This window comes from Acomys russatus, chromosome 8 (genome assembly GCF_903995435.1).
Source record: "Acomys russatus chromosome 8, mAcoRus1.1, whole genome shotgun sequence".
Lineage (NCBI taxonomy): Eukaryota > Metazoa > Chordata > Mammalia > Rodentia > Muridae > Acomys > Acomys russatus.
Genome location: NC_067144.1, coordinates 67,346,755 through 67,364,777, shown reverse-complemented (window position 1 = coordinate 67,364,777; position 18,023 = coordinate 67,346,755). Strand labels below are relative to the sequence as shown.

Sequence of the window (18,023 nt, the reverse complement as noted above, 5' to 3'; positions counted from 1 at the left end):
TGTCTACAAAAATATTTAGCAAGAGATCTAGTTTACTAAGTAATACAATTCCACCAGATGTTCATGAAACACTGGAATTTATCCTGGAATCTCAAGGTGCCATACAATTTCTGATAGGTTCAACATGACCAGAAGTCAGCAAGTATTCAATAACACACAAAATATTTTTAAATTGGGTCTTCTCAGTAATTGAATCAAGGCACCTGTAAAGAAGAGATGGAGTCCTTCACCTGAGAAGTTTGGGAATTTTGAATTTCACCTCCATGGACTCCAGAACAAGGAAGTGTTTGGTGTTCATTTAACAGACAATTCACAATTAGAAATATCACTGTATTTGCTCTCTTCTTCCTTTTCTTACCTTAGTTCCCAGTGATTTGGAAATGGAAAAATGATATTTCTCTTAAATAAACTACCTAATATAAATATAGTTGTCATAGTGTTGTTTTCTTCAACATTGTAAAAGGTAGGTGTGTGTGTGTGTGTGTGTGTGTGTGTGTGTGTGTGTGTGTATGTGTGCCAGATTTCCAGGAGGTAGTTTCAAGATTTTATGAGCTGCCTGACTTTGGTGGGAACCAAACATAGGAGGTAGGTCCTCTGGAAGAAGAGCAATTACCATCAAATTCTGAGCCACGTCCACAGCACCCTTGCTGTGAGTTTCACATTAGAGTTTTGAAAGATGCTTTGATGTGATAAAAAAGAGTAGGCATGCGAAAATTAAAAGAACATGTTCATTTACCACATACTTTAGGGAAGAATCTAGAATGTGGTCTCACATTTTTTGGTTTTTATCCAAAGGTAGTAAACATGCTCAGTTTAAAGACCAGGAAATCATGGAATCAGGATAGAGTATGAATATTTGAAATGGAATAAATTTATTTAATAGCTTGGCCATTTACAAGCTTTGGGGACAGTCTTAAATTAATCTGTCATTTTGGAAGGAAATAAAAATTGGTTGTTAAGGATACGGCTTGTGAAGACAGGCTTCCTAAAGTTAGAAACCATGGGCAGGGGCATCTCTGTGACAAACGGGAGACTTAATTCAGCATAGGCCCCTGGAAGAATATGAGGGGGCACTCTGGCAGAGACTCTTACTATCAGGGGCCACAGTGTCTGAAGAGTTAGAACTAGACAAGACTCCTAGTTGAAGGAGGGGAACACCAACCCACCCACAAAAATGTGGACCCCAAATTTACCCTGTCTACAAGATGTGTATGGATAAAGATAACGTAGATAGAGATTGAGGGAAGGTCCAACCAATGCCTGGCCCAAACCAAGACCCACCCCATTGGAGACCGACAATCCCCGACATTATTAATGATACTTAGTTATACTTGCAGACAGGAGCCTAGCAGTGTTGTCCTTTGAGAGACTCCACCCAGCAGCCAGTTAGAAACAGATGCTGAGACTCAGCCAAACATCGGGTGATTGAAGGGAATCTTACGGAAAAGTGAGGCGACAGAGAAAAAGACCTGGAAATGACAGGAGCTCCACAAGAAGACCAACAGAATCAACTAGCCAGGGCCTGGAGGGGCTTGCTGATGCTGAACCACTAACCAAGGACCAAGGATAGATTGGACCTAGGCTCCCTACACAGATATAGCCAATGGGCAGCTAAGGCTTCATGTGGGTCCTCTACTAAGGGGAGCAGGAGCTGTCTCTAATATGGATGCTGAGACCAGCTTTTTGATCACTCCCTGTGGCAGGACTGCCTTGCCAGGCCACAGGGGAAGAGGACACACTCAGTCCTGATATGACTGGAGGAGTTGGGGTAGATGGGAATGGGGGCTCCCCTTTTCTGAGGAAGAAGGGAGGAAATAGGAGCTAGAGGGAAGGAGAGCAGGACTAGGAGGAGAGGAGGGATGAAGCTATGGCCAGAATGTAAAGTGAATAAAAAATAAATTTTAAAATTTCTTATGTTTATTGAAAGCTACTTGAACTCCAACTGGGTGATTATGTGTCAATTATTTAACTGTTCTATAATAAAATATTTTGTTTTCCACTTTAAACTTGAGATCATAAAGATTAAAAGATTATGAGGATTAAAAGTCAGTATATGAAACATACTCAACACATCATTTTGTGTACAGCTGATGCTCCGTATGATGCAGCAAGCAGCCTTGTTTACAGACACAGCAGGCTGCGAGTAAAAGAGGTTTATAAACAAACCCAGGGATCTGTGACAAGTGAAGGAAGAGCAGCATCGCATGAAGGGAAAAGAGATACTTTAGGATTTCTTTTTTAAAGAAAAATTAAGAAATGCTCATTGCTCGGGGGATGTGGGACTAGAGAGATGTAGCAGTTACAAGCATGGGCTGCTCTTGCAGAGGGCCTACATTCAGTTCCTTAGCACCAACGTGGTAGCTCAGGACCATCAGTAGCCCTTACTTGCAGAGAATGTGGTACACATTTCTGGCATCTGAGGGCACCAGGCATACAAACATTAATGCAAGCGAAAACACCCATCTCAGAACTAACAGCAACATCAGGACCCCTACACACTGTACCTAGCTGAAGCTTGCTAATGCATTACCTCTGAAGGAAAGACAAAGCTAATGACAATTCACCAGACAGTCTGTGGGTGAGAGTTTTGGAAACTCCATGTGTCAAATTGAGTGAGCCAAGTAGAACACAGGTGGAACGTCATTTCCGGATGGCTGTGAGGATTTTTCTGAATAAGACAAGAATTGAAGTCAATGGACTTAGTAAATGATCCTTCTCGGGCCAGGTGCTTGTAAACCCACCAAAAACATGAATACAACAAAACACCGAGGAAAAAAGCGTTCCTACATGCTTCTTGCTTCTCTTCTCAGTTTTCTCTCAGCTTTGCACTGTGGTTTATACTTTTAACTCCCATGGTGCCCATAGTGCCTTCATACTTAGATTAAAAAGACCATTGGCTTCCTTGGATATCCAGGGTACATAAAACAGATTTTGGAATGTCTTCACCACAATCTGTAATCATGTGACTATGTAGGAGCTATGTGAGATTTACATCTTCAAAATTAATTCATTGTATAAAAATAAAACCTGCTTCTGTTTTTTTTTTTAATAATCCTGATTAATGTTGTATTGAGATGAAGAAGTCCTCTTGAACTTAAATTCTTTAGATCCTCATTTTCTCAGATGCTTTTTGAAAGTTTCACTTGAAGGAATCCACAGGAGATCTGAGAAGCAGGAGGCTAAATACTTGGGCAATGGAAGAACTCCTTGTGGACACAGAGGACTCTTCCTGAAGCTAGACATTGCTATATAACACTTGGCGACAGCTGTAATGTGCTAGCAACATAACTTTGGCAACAATAAATAAGCACTTCTCTTCATGTCAATCTCTTAGGATCTCACTCTGGTCAATGTGTAAACATGGACTAATTTTATTTACAATGAGGATTCCTGTTGAAATTCAAATGGATTGATGACCTGTGGAAAATTAAGTTTATTTGATTGCTGTTTATTGCATGAGTCTTCATACATGTTCCTGTAGTGGGTATAACTTACATGGAAGAATAGGTTTTATTTAATATTGATTATATATCATTAGGGAGGAGTAGGAGGATTAAAAATCCAGAAGAGAGTCTATGGCCATACCACCCTGAACACGCCCAATCTCGTCTGATCTTGGAAGCTAAGCATGGTCGGGCCTGGTTAGTACTTGGATGGGAGACCGCCTGGGAATACCAGGTGCTGTAGGCTTTTAAAAATTAAAAAAAAAAAAATCCAGAAGAGAGGAATGACAGTTAAACATGCTTTAATTTTCATGTCTTTCAAATGTATCACTTTATGCTAACTACTAATTTTTCTGGGTTGACCTTGGTCACTTTCCTAACAAGTTGTCTGAAGATAGAGCCAGTCCATGATGTAACCAAATATGAAACACATGTAAGCCATTCATAAGGATGAATCTCTGACCTCAAACACAAGACTTTTGATATTTGAATAAGAAATGGTATGATTGTCGTAAGAGACCTTGGAGGGAAAGTTACCATAAGGAGAAGATCATGAAACCAGTTATTACTAGATCTTGCTCAATTTCAAATTCTGTCAATTACTAGCTGTGTGCCTTGGGACAATTTGACATTTCAGAGACTCTGTTCTTTCGCTGTAAAGTGGATAAAATGGTGCCTAATGTAGTAGATGATTGTGACAGCTCAATGATAAAGTGCCAATTAAATGCTTAGTGGAGTGTTTAACACGTGGCAAGTGTGCAATATACGCCAGGTATCATTTGACACTTCATTTGCTGTTTGGCTCTTGGGGCTCAACCTCACTTTGTGATTGAGTGTGCTGCACACCAAATATTTGGCAAAGATCCAGGAAAGCTTTCCATAGCTTGAGGAAGAACTGGAGCAGTGTGGTGCGTCCTGGGTATGCCAGGAAGAACTCACATTCTATATATTTTAGGACACTTTCTCTAAGTCAAATGCCTCTTTTCTTCCTAAACAGAAACTATACTAGAATCTATGCATTAGTTGTCAAAGTCATCAAAATATAGGTATCTTAACTATATGATTTTCTGCTTAAAGTCAAGTTTGGTGAATATCAGAAACAGTAACGTGCCAAGAGTCTAAGCAGTAATGTCCATGAGCTGAAACAGTAACGTGTCAGAGCCATACACAACCAAGCTATTAGCACCTGAGCACTTAGTATTTATCAAACATTATGTATATGTCTTATCATTTTTAGTAACTGAAAGGAAGAATCACTAGTTTATTACCCAGTTTTCCAGTAAAAATGAAGGCTAGCCAGAATGGAGTTGTCGGACATGTATAGAGATTTTTAAAAATCATGTATATTGTTTTTCAAAGTATAAAGTACATCCGATTGCTAAGCATTAGAGCAATTTCAAGTATAAGGGACATCCATGCTGTATAAAAGGTCAATACAAATAATTTAATTGAAAACGACCAGTTTGGCTAATCACTGGAAAGATACAGACAGGCATTTCAGATCACTAAATATGATTATATGATATGTGCTAGATAAGAGATGTATATGTCAAGAATTCAAAATTCTATACAACATAAGGTTTTTAATATCAATAACTTCATTTTCAATACATATAGCTTCCCACTTTATCTGAATAAAGTTCCTTTCAAAAACCTTAAGTTCATTGGAAACATGAAGAGGGGACTTGGCCACAATTTTTGAGAAGCCCCGTATACGCTTCTTTGACAACAGCTTTCTCCCACCTAGCTTCATCTGAGTATCCAGAAGCCCCATTCACACGCACGGCTTGTAACTTCTTCACCTAGAATGTTTCTGACTTTTCTATTTGCATGTAAACTAGTTAACATAAACACCCAACATAAATCAACCCCATTAAACTTTTTGAAGTCATATCTCTGAGGTAACAAGGAGTGGTAAATTCTTAATTGTCATGGTCTTCCTCTGACTCTGTTAAGGGCCAATTTGCACTCCAGGCTGACAGGTGCTGGTACAGTAAACATATAAAGCTAAATTAAAACCAAGCCTTTCTGTTCTTGCAGAGTTGCAAGCAATTTGCTTGACGTTTTAATAAAACTTTCTCTGGTTTTGTGGAAGCAAACTCTCTAATGAGATTCAAAGAGAGCTGCTCCTTAGAGCCCAAGGCAAAGTCAATGCTCTTGCCTCTGCACATAAAAGAAAAAAATCTCAAGGGTAAATAGCTGAAAATAGTATAGCTAGTTTTGATTCTTCCATTACTCACTGTGGTTCTGCCTCAAGTACGGGGTCAGTGCTCCTGCAGGAGGTCAATACTTACTAATTGACAAAGATAATGAGAAAAGAAGACTGAAAATCAAAGGCAAGCTGGTAACAGCATCCTTCGGGTGCACCAAGTTGTCACTATTCATAGACATTTACTTCTCCTTGCTTATCCTGGCTGTAGTGCATTACCTGGATGACAAACTCCCTTTACCAACTATATAAGAAGTGACCACAGGCTTAGACTCACTGATGCTTGTTATTTTGTTTTGTTTTGTTTTGTTTGTACTCTTGGCATGTACCATAAGAACTTATTATGTTTATACTTTATCCTGTAGTATTGATTTAATAATGTATGTTAACATCCCCCAGAACATAATGCTTTCCCTAGACCCCATAAATTGCTAAACTATAGCATAGAGTAAAATAAAGTGTAAATTTCTTGCTCAATTAATATTTACAAGGCTATATTATAATACAGATGTAAACTGGTTCATTTTATAGTAAGATTTAGTTAAGATTTGTTGTACAGGTGCCAGATGCTCCTGCTAAAGCATCTCTTGCCATGGAAAGATGTATATATTTCTGAGAAAATAGAAACAGGCATCAAGGTGATTTCCATTGTTCATGCTTATTCAGTAGGATGTGTAAAGTGGGCTTGCTCCTACTTTCCCATGTCCCCAGGGCTGTAGCTGATGGTAGCTTAGTCCCCAGGAGTCTGTTTAATTTCCTGCAGTGAATGACAGTAGAGACCAAAGCCCTGATCTTGAGACTTGTCCTGAGGGGCTTCTACTATGAGGCCAGTGCTCTGGGCCCCTGAGGCTGTAAATGGGATGCTAAGCTATCATAAAACAGTATTGCATACTGAGGGCTGTTGAGCTTTCCTGGGAGAACGAGCACTAGCCCGTGCTATATTTTGACCTGATAGATGTCAGGTCAGGATAAAGTGTTTCCAAGGTCTTCCTCTGGATGCTGAGAAATATCCCAATGGCCTATGTAGTCACAAGGATTAATTGATTATTTTAATGTTTTCTTTATATCTGGTCTCACTTTTCCTCATGGTTAAATTTTTGCAGAATTAGATAGTTAACCTTCAGTGAGAATTGAACAAATAGTGTTACACCTGCCAACATTAAGTGACGTATCAAACTCCATTCAGCTCATTACCAGCAGAACTCTCATTCTAATGTCCCCTTGGCTTTGTCTCACAATTTCATTCATATGGAGTTTATTTAAAAATATTAACCATGGAAATCGTTAATGAGACCTATATGTACGCTAACAACTATATAGGAGGTATAAAATAAACTTAATGAGATCATAAATATGACTTATCTTAAATGAGTACATGTGTTTAATCAACATCATTTCATACACATAATTTTAAAAATCCCTTAATAAGAGTGGGAATATTGTTTTTATAAATGTAAGATTTGTTGTGTGGTGAAGAGGTCTATGGATTCTTTGTTTCAGATATCCAGCAAGTGTTTTTACATGCTGGTAAGAGCCATTATCCCTGCCATCTAAACAGTTGGGTTACATTTGTCACCTTCACTGGATACTAAGTAAGACCCACCACTAAAAGTCTCTTGAGGTCACAGCAGAGAAAAGAGGCCAGCATTTACTCAGTGAAGGAACTTTGCTTAGAATCTAAATTAAGGTCATCTTGTCTTTCAATAATTGCCCATGCGGAAGCTACATCTGTCATTCCCTGAGGGTTACTGCCGTGTTTCTGTCATCCCCTCTAAATAGCCCTTTCTTCCATGTGAGCTTCAGAGGTGCCCTCTGCAAAGCCATTAGTAGCCATGGCAGAGAACCCAGCTCCTGTCTGATTGCCAAGACAAAGATGAGCCATTGCCAGCTGTCAGCCAGCATCCGGCTTTGTGAACCCCTCCCTAGCCGACTCTGCCTGTGATGTGTCTACAGAATCATTCTCAGCATTTTCTTCCTAAAGTTTTGAATCTTGCCACTTAGAAACCCACTCTCAAAGTGCTGGGCTTCGTGGACAGATGGCAATGAATGTCCCACAGCCTATCAGTGGTCAGTTGTGGGCTACCTGCGCCCTCTGCTTGAGTGGGAGTTAGCAGTTGCTGACCTCTAGTGGACTGTGTTTGCAGGTTGACAGTTGAGCTACCTACTCAGTCACTTTTGCTTTGACATCCATAGCTTATATTTTCTAGGTCTTTCAATAATCCCTCATAACTACCAGTTTCTAAATAAAGTATCTAAAGATTGCTACCTGGTATCTTTAGGTGGTAATACTTACGGAAGATTATTTTCTGAGGATCACATTAAAGAAAAATCAGGTGTGTTGGGGAGGGATGCTGAGGAGGTGGGAGAATGGGCAAAAGCACTGCTATGCAACCATGCAACATTAAAACATGACACACACACACACACACACACACACACACACACACACACACCACCACCACCACCACCACCACCACCACCACCACCAGAGAGCTATCCAGGTTCAGTGAGAGGGACCCATTTCAAAGGAAAAAGATGGAGAGTGATAGGGTAGGACATCAGACTGCTTCCATGGTTTCTGTATGTACACAGGCACAGAAACTATATATATATATATATATATATTATGTGTGTACACATATATATAATATACATATATAATATATATTATGTATGTGTACACACACATATATAGTGTGCATTATATATGTATGTATATATTTATATTTGAATATATATTCATATATCTATATATATTTGAAGAACAAATCTGGCCAGCTTGTCTATTGCTGTCTCACCCTTAAGACTATCTGTTGAGCAAACCATGGTTCACATCTGTTCTCTTTCCTTGGCCTTTTCTTTCAAGATTATTTAAGCCTCTCAGATGTACTTTCAAAGTGGTATCAAGTTTCTTTATCTTCTAATAACTTTAATTATTACTAGGTATCTCTTCATAAATTGTCCATTATTATTTATATGTTACAATAACTGTTACATCACTACTTATATTTCCATGTCTTATTAAATACTTGTCAAAAATAACAAAAAAACCCACAAGTAATTATAATGATGACAGTGTTGTCTCGTAATTTCAATGGGCAAACAACAATCTGGGGAAAAAGACTAAGTGAACTGTGAAAAATCAGAGGTTATCTCATTGGCATGGTAACAAGTTAACCTGCCACAGTTTCCCAAATGCTAGAAGCAGACATGAGATACTCAGGTCAGAGACAGAGGGGGTTATTATTCCCGGCAACAGCAGAAGCCAGGGTGTTAGCATGTGCTTTCATTCCATGGGCTTCACTTCTCTCAGGGCCAGGACGTAGCTGCATTAACAATGTCTTCTGTTACAAAAGAGAAGCCCTGAGCTTGAGTTCTGACCCATGGGTGGGATAATAGGCTATAGGTGTGTGAAGGAGAGATAAACCTGTTTTTTAGGATCCCAAGTGCGGGATTGGAACGGTCTTGTTAGAGAACAGGTGAGGTTAAATCACTAGAAGAGCAACCACCTCGTGCAGGAGCTTAATTGTTGCCAGCTGAAAAGATCCGGTGAACTGACTCTGGGAGGAGATATATAAATGAGCCCAGAACTGGAGGTGGGGCTTCTTGGAGACTTGGGATAGATTTGGCTGTTCATCGCTGCACTTCAAGATGCTCCTAGGGAAAATGGCTCGAGGGAAGGCTTCGGGGCTCTGACTCCTGCTGAGGTTCTGGATTCTGGTTACCCCAGGTTCCAGCAGAAGAAATCCTGTGTCTCATGCCTGGAAGAATCATTCCTCGGAACTGATATCCTTAAGGTTTTGTTATTGTGTCCATTAATCCTCATTTCCTATTGTTTTGGTTAGTCGGGTTATAAGGGACGTATGCCAGGTCACTAAGTTGTTAATAAAATATATTGGTTAAGAAAATTGAGCCTACAGGTGTGGCTGGCATTTGCTTCAGAGAAAACACGATATGTATTGTCCTATTTGCTGAACAAACATTCTTGAATAGATAACCCAAAACAGAAGGCGTTGGTGAGTCTTTACTGGAGGCAAAAGTGAAACTACAGCATCCAATCACTGTATCTACCCTGACCTGTCTGGATGAATATGTCTATGTTCCATCCCACTGATTCCTCAGAAATTTCCCTCAGTAGACTGCCCTCAATCCATTCATAAAGTCTCAGACACTACTCAGGAAAAGCATTATAATGACACCTCCGGTATCACTCAAGATACTGTCTCTGTTTGCCAAAGGTTCAATCAGCAAAATCATCCAAGTGACTTATGGTTCAAAGGGCCCCAGGAAGCATTGTCACTTCTTGATATGTAGCTCTTTGCCACCAGGAGAATACACTTTGAAACTTCCTGGTGGGCAAGTATGGGCACACAGCATTGAGGACACAAATGCTCGGAACTGGCTTGCTGGTTTGCTTCTTTGGGCACTTACAACAAAACAGCACAAGTTCTGCGTTCTTCTTTCTTTGAAATCCTCCAGTGTATTTAAGAATAAGCTCATATTTTCTCAGTGGACAGAGAATGGGTGAATATATGCCACATCATCTTCTTACAGTGGCTAATGTCATACTGCAGAAGCAAGAGGGAAAGGGAGAGGAGAGAAGAGCAGGGGAGGCGAGGGGAGGGCAGGGCAGGAGAGGGGAGAGGAAGGGAGGGGAGGGGGAAAACCTGGTGTCTTGCCCTCAGGTTTTAAGCACCTGCAAGGGCTCTACCAACAAACTTCTAGTTTTTTTAGTCTGCTTGATGTCCCATGGTCATTAGCAACATCATACATATTTATACAGGAAAACATTAAATTGACTCAAAGGTGCTTGTCTGCTGCCGAACAAGGTTTGTTCTTTTTGGGTGTTATCAGACAACAGACACACAGCAGGCAGCATTTTTGTTGTTGTTTGTGTTCACTTGTATTTTTCTTGAGCGCATAGTACCTCATTATGCAGAAAAATCCTAGTATCCCTATGTGGTATGTAGGGACAAACAAGAGAATCTGTCACCAAAGGGGAAAGCTCAAGACTGAGGACTTCAAGCTTTTGGGTTTGAGAGACCAAGCCTAACTCTATTTTGTCTGTGTATTCTGTTGTAGACTCAATGTGATAAGCTGTTTCATACACCTATTCTGTGCTTTCTCACAGGGTGTGATGTAAACCCTCAAACTATAAGCCAAAGTTAGCTACTCTTTTTTTATTAAACTGTTTCTTAAATATCAGGTAGTTTGTCCTACTAATAAAGAATATTTAATACAGTTGTTATTGTCACTTTAAAGTAGGTGGTTATAGCTATGAGATATTTTATAAAATCATTATGGTGATTCCCTTCATGAAAAAATTCTGAGGTGGACTCACAAAGGAGAAACAAATGAAGAATATACTCATAAAAATATTAACTCAAAAGCAAAGACTACAAAAAAAGAAAGAAATTAAACAAAACACATCAAATTGTAATTAGTCTTTGTTTACTGATAGTTACTTTAAGTAAAAATGGATTAAACTCTGCAGTCAAAACACCTTGCACTGATAAATTAATGAAACATAAAAAACAGCTACATATTGCCTGTTTCCGACTCATAGACATTGTTTTTACATAGGCTGAAAATAAGATATAGGCATAGATATTTCATGCAAATATAATGAAATAAAATCAAGTGTAGTTCTTGAGAAAATGGACTTTATGTTAAAAACTTCATAGAGGTGTAAAGGACATTCTGCATTGACAGCATAGGTTAATTTATAAACAGCATGACAATCACAAATAACTTGAACATATTATGTATGAAATAAATATTAACAGTGTTAAAGGGGGAAAAGATAGCGGTACAATTACAGTAGGGGACTTTAATGTGTGCTTTCACAACTAAAGAGGTTAATCAGACAGAAACCAGTAAAGAGCTAACATTAAAACTACTGGAGATTAAATGGACAAAATAGATAAATACAAACTCTCCAGAGTTCTTTAGAAAATAAAGTTTTGAGCTTGAACGGACTGAAGACTCATAATGCTAACTAGAACAAACACTATAGAAAGCGGTGTGCCCTCGCTAAGGTTTCTCCTATGGTGGAATCCAATGATGGTGCAATGTAGTTGGAGAACTGTGTGGGTGCTAAAGCATCCAATCAGCAAGTGACACCCATGTAGCCTTTTTGTGGCAACATACTCTTTTCTCCAATTTTACCCTATGCTCATTTCCTGGAATCTGTTAACCCATTCTCAGTTCTGTAATTTGTCATTTTGAAGGTACTAGAGAAATGAAACCACCTCACTAGACATACTTCTGGGTTTATATCTAAATAATATGACACTGTAGCTCAGACTTCTGTTTCCCCATACACTGCATGTACATATTTCACAACATGGCGTAATAAAAACAACCTAACTTCTTAAAACAGTGCATAGATGACATTATATAATGGAGTAGTATCCATCTCTTAATAATAAACAGATCTTGCCATTTGTGATAACACGGTCAGCCTGAAGAATACTGCATTAAGATAAAAAAAAAAAAAAAAAAAAAACCACATCACAGAAATACATACACTGAATAGTGTCACATATGCAAGCCACAATGTCTCCCTCACAGGAGTGGTTCCTAGAGTGTTGGCTGTACAAGCTTAGATGGTTGGTGAAATTGGAAGGTGTTTGTTAGAACCTTCAGCTTCTTTGCCATAGTCACAGTGAGGTTGGAAGCAGTGAGGCAACAGAAAGCAGACTTGAGGTTAGGAGAAGGAGGATATTGTGAGAGTGGGCCAGGGGACTTGTAGGGTTGGGACGATCAAAGCACATTGTCTCCACCTATGAAATTCTTAATGCACCTAGGATACATATTCTTCTGATAAAATTAGACTGGTATTTGACATGACCATGATTTGCATCAATATGCAAAATTCTATACCAATGAATTAAAAATCACATGATTTGTGAGTAACAATTAAGGCCTTTAGTTAAGGAGTAGATTCCATAATCTACCTTTCATTCTATCCTCCCTCTATATTTCTATATCCTCCTTTCTTTCTTTTCAGCTCCTGTCTCCTTGCCTACAAAAGAAAGATAAAGGAAAAGAGAGGCATCCCTGAGTCCAGCTTAGTTTTCTCTCTGTATAAGACCAATAATAACTTATAACTAACTCCCAATGAAAATAAGCATCTATAGACCAAGAGAGAAAACAAACCTATTCAACACCCTTAGAGGAAATGGGACATCATCCTCTTAAGGTTTCTTCAGCCTAATTTAGGGCAAAGAGTACCTTTAAAGGGGCCAAAAAAAATTATGGGAAAATGGTAAAAACAAGCCAGGGATAGCATTTGTAGTCCATTTTCTAAATGTTGAGAACTTCCAGGCTTAATAGTAGTCCTATGTGGGACAGTCTGAAATGCTGGAACAATTGGGATCAGAAACTTTCTACCATGCTGTCCTGGAAGGTGTCCTGTTCTGATGAGTAACAGCAACTGATGTGCCTGAGGCTGGAACATGGAGGATACAGGATGTCAGTATCCAGCATGTTGAGAGGAATGAATCCTGTCAGGTCGGATCCAGCATCAGTGTCTGGTTCTTTTGTTCTGAAAACATAATTTCTCACAAGCATTGTACAGCCCTAACATTGTAATTGTATGAAGTTTGTGGGATGCACAGAGCTGTTAAGACTGGTTCGCTGCTCATTGTAGGAGCAGAAGTAAGACATATGCAAATTTATCACAAAAATATAAATCCTAGGTCTAACAGATAGATAGGAATCTATAGATATACAAGGTAAAATAGTTAAATAAGGTCATCAAAAGCGTCAGAGACCTACAGAATGTGGCATTTGAATATGTTATTATTATTCTAAAGATTCTTTGACAACAAGACAAGTTAACTCCTGGCAACACCCATCCTGCCTCAAAGAAGATGATGAGCATCAAAGAACCTCCTTATGGAGTAGGCTGCAAATGTGGCAAACAAGCCACTGGACAAAATATCTTTGTTTCTACCACAGACAGAATTCTGCCTAATAGTGGGCAAGCTTAGAAGCAGGCAGAGCTGATGCCCAAACTCTGGAGTACATGGTAAGCAAGTCCTCCATAATTCCTGCCTCACAAATATGTCTATCATATAAATTGAGCTAGAAGGCCGAAAATGATGCTCCAACAATATAGAGAGTGTTGCGTGACTATTCAGGCTGTCTTTTTTTTTTTTTTTTTTTTTTTCATTTTGGAAGCTGCTAACCTGTACTTCCGGTTCACTCAGGTATCTCTGATGGGGTTGAAGATAGTTTAGTCTTATAATTAAGCTTTGTTGGTTAGAGGGTAAGATGTTTTTAGATCAAGATAGATGTTTTAAGTTAATATAGATGAGATAGATAGGTATTGATTATCATTCAGAAATTTAGAACCAACAAGATACAAAAGATGTTTACTTCAAGTTTGCCAAATACAAATAGCCAAATCATTATGAATGTAACATTTATATAATTCCTGATTGTCTCATCATTCTTCCTGCTGTATGTAGTTTATTTTATTCATGTGTAATAATATAAATGTATATGTTAAAAATAAACATAATAAAAAATGTCAAAAAGTTCTTAATGCACAACCTTTTGAGAGGAAACAAACATGCTAACTGTGTGAGAAATGATTCACTTGATTGCTATGTTGTTTTACAATGCATGTGGAGAGTAAAACATCCCATTGTAAATGTTAGCCACATACAGCTCCTATTTCTCAGATTTGTCTCAGAAAAAAAATCAAATAAAAGCCTTTTACATTTATAATATCAACACATATGTAAATGGAAAAAATTAAAAGATCTAATCTAGACAAAAAATACAGTTTGGTGTTTAATCACGAGAGTGGAAAAGATAGATACCTCAATCTTTAGTGTCTTTAGTAAATTATAAGAGGATGTGTTGACGGAAATGGAGCAAGCTTTTCATACCACGTAGTGTTTCATACCACCAGTGTATGTGGAGGAAGAAGAAATGAAGGTGTGAAACTCCATCATATTTTGTGTAAACTATAGTTTCTGTGCTTAATAGTTCTGTAGTAAGGCAAAAATTTTAGTTAACAGTCTATTGTGCCGTGACAAACTGACTCCCAATTCTACAGTGCTGGGTAGAGGGTTAACTATGTAATGGGCCATAGTTCAGTGATTTTTGTACATGACTTAGAACTGGTGATGTTTTGTTTAGTTCATGTTATCCTTCTCTAAGTCAAGGTAAAGTGACTAGTAGAAATATTAGAATATACAGGTGAGAAGCAAGACAACCATATGGAGCACTTGGGCTTCCTTGCTGCCTTGTTTAAGGCAAGTTGAAGTTCATCAAGTAACAGTTTTAAGAAAGGTTTCCACATGGTTGTTAATGAGGACAGGACAGGAGAGGAAAGGAGAGGAGAGAGAGGAAGAGAGAGAGACAGAGACAGAATGGGTGGATTAGGGAACAGAAAGTGCATGTTCATGACATATAAAAGTTTCTCAAAACAAGAAGACAATTTTCTCCTATTTACAAGTTCCTTATAGTCTTAGTAAATTAGTTTTCATATTTCATATATGTGTGGTTTTAAAAGTATATGAGAGAGATTACCAAATAAGTAAATATTAACTTTTATTTGATAAAGAACACCAAGGGCATATTTCGTGACTGCTATGATGCTAATTAGGAATAGTTATTAATGACAGACTAAGGTCTCCCCATAGTGATCATACCTACTCAAGTAGGGTTGTGGTGGGAATTACATTAAATAATATGTGTCTGGTATGTGATAATGACAGGAAAGCCACAGTAAGTGGTAGCCACTGTGAGGCCTATATTACGGTTGGGAAATAAGATGGGAAATGCTTCGCTTGTGAAGTAGTTGCGTTCTTTGTGTACATGTGTGTGTGTGCATTAGTTGGGAGAGAAAGAGCATGCGCATAGCAGAGGCCAAAAGGTAGACAGACACAGGCAGCAGGGAGTTGGGCAATATAGCCTGAATGTGGGCTTAAAGTGATTGTTAAGTGTTGGTAATTATATGTAGTTAAAGACTAGAGAAATCTAGTTTGGCAGGAATGCTCTGGAAAGTAATTATGGGGAAAAAAGGAGTTAAATTACTTAAAGTCTCAATCAATAAAATTGTAGTTATTCCCAAGGACAGGACTGGAATGTCAACCTGCCGGATGAGATGGGAGACGGAAGTGATGTGACTGTGGGCATGAGCACGCAAAGCAAGAATGTCTGTGAAACTCACTGGGAAGCTGCGTGGGATTGCCCAAGTGCCTGGCTTGCTCTGTGTGGGCTACTGGAAATTGGGATTATTTTTTGGAGAGTTTCATTGTGTAATTAACTTTGGTGGAATAATAGTAATCTCCACATTCAGGTAACAGAGGAGACAGTGGGGCTAGGACCTACAGGTGACAATAAGGGAGTCACAAAATACAACGTAAAGACAACACAACTCCAGAATGAGAAGACAGATAAACGGTGTTATCCGGAGGCTTGAAAATGAAAACCTAGACACTTGGTTGTTATTTCTTTAGAAGAGAAGATGATTCATTACCTAATGACACAAGGGCACCCAGAGAACCAGTCTGGTTTTAGGGACACAATGGGAACCTTCCAGCAATGAATCAATTTTCTTTTGGTGTTTGTGTCTTTTCTACTGTCTGAATTGTTACCCTGTTTTCCTGATTCCTATGCCACTTCTTTCTATCCTTACAAATTAGTGTCCTATGTCAACTTTAATCAAGCTTAGTGGATTCTGTTTGCCTTCTCTGTACATTGCTTATAGAACTTAGTAAACACTGCTGTAGCTTGTCCACCGATGAACTGTTCCGCGGACAAAAGCCATTTTTATCTTGTGTCATTGCTTCTTTCATTCTGTGGTCTATGCCTGAGATTCTTGATAAATATTTTTTTAAACTCATTGGTGAAATGGGTGAAACAATAACTGTGTGCCGCTTACTGATACTCCTTCACTGATGGATATGGTGAGGGTCTTTCATCCAAGACAGAAACATGCACAATATTCTTCATAAAGTTGGAGTGGTAACATCCCTGATTCACTGGATATGAAACCACAGGGTGGTCCAATCTTGGAGTCCTTATCTTGGAGTCTTTGCAATTTAGAGTGATATGAAACTGGCTATCTGTAAGTTACAAGAGGCTGCAGGTAAGGTAGTTGGTATTTGGGGCAAATAAGCCCTTATACTAACATAGTAACTGTGAAATAGCATCATTCAGTTTGTGGGAGTCACCTTCAGGACTCTGTTTTCTCAAAGTCTGTAGAATTTTGTGTGGACAGTTTTAGGTAAAGGTAATACTGATAATGAAAGGGGATACATGTATTAACTAATTCCCAGATTGGTGCAGTTATTGGATTCATTTTTGTATTACACTATACTAGATTGTGGGAATAAAAAAATGTTTGGAGATGTGGGGAATTTTTGTTTATGTGATCTTCTTTATGTCTATTATTCTAATGTTGTATATTTCAGATATGAATGCTTAAAACAATAAAATTTTGCCTTCTAAAATTATGAGGATTAATTGACTGCAGACATATGCATGTCCACGCCACCAGGTATGTCATACACTATGTGCTGACTAATTTCTAATTTTTCATAATTCCATAACACTTCCTTTAGGAAAAAAACAACCATGCATGCATAGAATACATACAGAACTCGTGCATGCCTATTCACCTTAGTGACGCACTCTTGACAATGGTGCTGGGCTCTTGGTTACATTAGAGATAAGCACATGTAAAGAGCGTCTAAACGTACATTTGATTAACATTAACCTAAATATGGCTGTGCCTATTACTAATGCTACCCAGCTGATGTGTCCAAGGTTGCACAAGAAGACTCTAGCCACTGTGTACAGAGTGTCTGGTGATGAGGTTCTGGCATGGGTTCCTTAATTACACCAGGCACAAGCTATCAAAGAGTAAGGACCTCTTGCCTCACATTCTGAGGTAAATTTAGAATATGAGAATAAGACCTTAGAGTCTATATGGCATTTATCATCACACATATCCCTGCTAGTAAAAAAGAGAGCTGTATTGCTGTGAAGAAACCAACATACTATTTCATATTTTTCTACTCTCCTGGGCAGTGGGAGACTTGATAAGTGTGGCCCTGACCACTGAACGTTAAAATAGAAGAAAGTGCTGTGATTTAAATTGAATTTTTAGCCAAAGGGGATGGAATTGAGATTTGACAGATAATTTAAATTCCCATTAAAATAGTCACTGGAGTTACTGGATATACCAGTCTGTGGAAACTGCAGTGGGAGACTGAAAGCTGGCCACTCTCATGCATTTAAAACACGTTTTTAGAGACATACAAGTGCTTAAATAGCCCTTAAAGTACTCAAACCTGAAGAAAGTTGGTATTCATTGTACTGTTATTATTTATGCCAACCAATGC

At 38.6% G+C, this 18,023-nt stretch overlaps 1 non-coding gene across 1 annotated transcript; it reads left to right on the top strand.

Moving 5' to 3' along the window:
- The first annotated feature begins 3,571 nt into the window (after positions 1-3,571).
- LOC127193452 (5S ribosomal RNA) lies at positions 3,572-3,690 on the top strand. The gene has a single exon (XR_007831107.1). It is a non-coding gene; the product is annotated as a 5S ribosomal RNA (ribosomal RNA).
- The last annotated feature ends 14,333 nt before the right edge of the window (positions 3,691-18,023 follow it).